This window comes from Poecilia reticulata, linkage group LG19 (assembly GCF_000633615.1).
Source record: "Poecilia reticulata strain Guanapo linkage group LG19, Guppy_female_1.0+MT, whole genome shotgun sequence".
NCBI lineage: Eukaryota > Metazoa > Chordata > Actinopteri > Cyprinodontiformes > Poeciliidae > Poecilia > Poecilia reticulata.
The window spans coordinates 27318040-27320507 of record NC_024349.1 but is presented as its reverse complement, the minus strand read 5'-3'; the positions used below and the strand labels follow the sequence as shown (position 1 = coordinate 27320507).

Sequence of the window (2468 nt, the reverse complement as noted above, 5' to 3'; positions counted from 1 at the left end):
TCAACTTTTAAAAATTCAAATGCAATATTTTCAGTGTCCTAAAAATTCAACTTGCTCAAATTCGCTGTCTCAAATTCAGCATCTAAAAATTCACTGTACAAAAATGGCAAGGTTACTTCAGGTCACAGACATTAGCAATCGTTGTCAGATTTCAACACCCAGCCAATCACATGACCTAAGCGTCATATTGAAGAAATACCAGCATCACCGAGGCTAGCGACCATGGAGGCGAACGCAAACCCAACGGTGAGTCTATACTTTCATATTTCTGTAGTATATTTTATTTTGCGCATGAACTTTGATACATGATATTAATGCCTGATTTAAAACACGGGTTTGGACCGTTGTTAATCTTACGCCATGTAATGCTGGCATATTAGTTATCGCTACCTGCTAGACCTCCACCCCCTTCTCTTGGCTGTCCCACACCCAATTTTCCCGTGTTTTATTTAAAAAAGGATTACCACTTGCGCCAAGTCTAGAATCTTTAAAGATAACTGATGGGTAGCGACTTTCCGGGTTGTTTGTTTGTTGTCTTANTCAGGTCACAGACATTAGCAATCGTTGTCAGATTTCAACACCCAGCCAATCACATGACCTAAGCGTCATATTGAAGAAATACCAGCATCACCGAGGCTAGCGACCATGGAGGCGAACGCAAACCCAACGGTGAGTCTATRCTTTCATATTTCTGTAGTATATTTTATTTTGCGCATGAACTTTGATACATGATATTAATGCCTGATTTAAAACACGGGTTTGGACCGTTGTTAATCTTACGCCATGTAATGCTGGCATATTAGTTATCGCTACCTGCTAGACCTCCACCCCCTTCTCTTGGCTGTCCCACACCCAATTTTCCCGTGTTTTATTTAAAAAAGGATTACCACTTGCGCCAAGTCTAGAATCTTTAAAGATAACTGATGGGTAGCGACTTTCCGGGTTGTTTGTTTGTTGTCTTAGGTGAGACTGAGACAAGCAGTCCTGGTAAAAGATGTAATTTTCCAGGAGATGCTACCGCTAATGTAGCAAGCTAATATGGCTGCCTTGTATGCTTCAAGGAGGGGCTGTGAACTCTTCCGACATTAATTATAACCACAACCCCATTCTGTTCATCTACTGTGTTGTTCATGTGACTTCATTTATGAATAAATTAATACATTTATGGTCATTATAGCGTCATCCAAACTACTGCTTCTTCGACATATAATATTAATTTACATTCTTTTTACTTTGTGGTACAAAACGTCGTTCTGTTACCTACCAACATTAGAAACAACCGCCTTTGTTTTTTCATTTGATTTTAACTCATTTTGAGGAAAATATATGCTTGCAAGTACAGCTGTTAACTTATTTTAGATTAAATATCATTATTCAATTTGATTTCTCATTACTGACCTACTAATTTCAAAATACTTTTTTTATTTTACTGACAATGTTTTTGACATATTTTTCTTTTTTCTCTTTTCAAGGAACTTTTAAGGATCATATTTTTGATACTCTGTGATCGTTTGGAGCTATTTCTATTTCTACAATTATAGATGGTCCTGCAGTCAATCATTTGGCCACAGGTGAAGAAGCAAAGTGATGACGGTGACAACAGCGATGATGTCTTGGAAGCAGAAACTACGCAGGTGACAGGGTTTTTCMGTCAGTTTCTCGAAGAAGGTAAAATRTCTGTTTAAACATTTGGGCAATGTTTATGTTATTTTGAGAATGATAAGACGCGCAATACATACCAGCATAATACAGTACATTTATTTTCTTATAATCATGTCTTACAACACTGCACAGATAAAGCTGATAAAGCTTTTCAGGTTGATTAGTGAACATGGCAAAAGGTATTCAAATGATTTTTGAAGGATATCACGTTCATATTCATTAGTTTCTTAGATGGAAAAGACATTCACATAAAGTCATATCTCAAAGTCAGCTTTATGAATGATTCCATCTACAGGAAACTCACCATGTATCTAAAAAAAAAAACAAATGTATACTTTTCCTAGCATCTTCAGACAATCTGCACCAGCTCATGAGATTTTGGGTTGGCTGGGAGGCTCCATGCCAGGAACTGAAGCCTGAAGTAGTGCAGTTAACTGGACCAAACCACATGCCCACTTCATCCACCTGCAGTGAACGTTTACGCCTTCTAAGCCATTATTCTACCTACCAGACTCTGTATGCTGACATGACGGTGTGTCTTAAATTGGTTGGGACTGGCTTTGGTCTTCTTTGAGAACTCAGTGCATTGGTGTTTCATTTGTTCAATAATTGCATTTCAATATGGCAATTAAGTAAAAATACAAAGTCATTTTATTATTAGCTTTTTTTTTTTTTACAAATGCTGTTCATCATTCACTGCAGTCTTGGCATTAAGTTGTGTTCTTTGAAGTGACGACTAAGTACCTGAAATGTTTGTCAAGCATCCCTGTAAATCTTAAATGTTAGAGTAACTATGTTCAGAGTTT

General features: G+C 37.2%; 1 long non-coding RNA gene across 1 annotated transcript; it reads left to right on the top strand.

Moving 5' to 3' along the window:
• Positions 1-1510: 1510 nt before the first annotated feature.
• Positions 1511-2334, top strand: LOC103482203 (uncharacterized). The gene is made up of 2 exons (XR_536406.2): positions 1511-1634; positions 2007-2334. It is a non-coding gene; the product is annotated as an uncharacterized LOC103482203 (long non-coding RNA).
• The last annotated feature ends 134 nt before the right edge of the window (positions 2335-2468 follow it).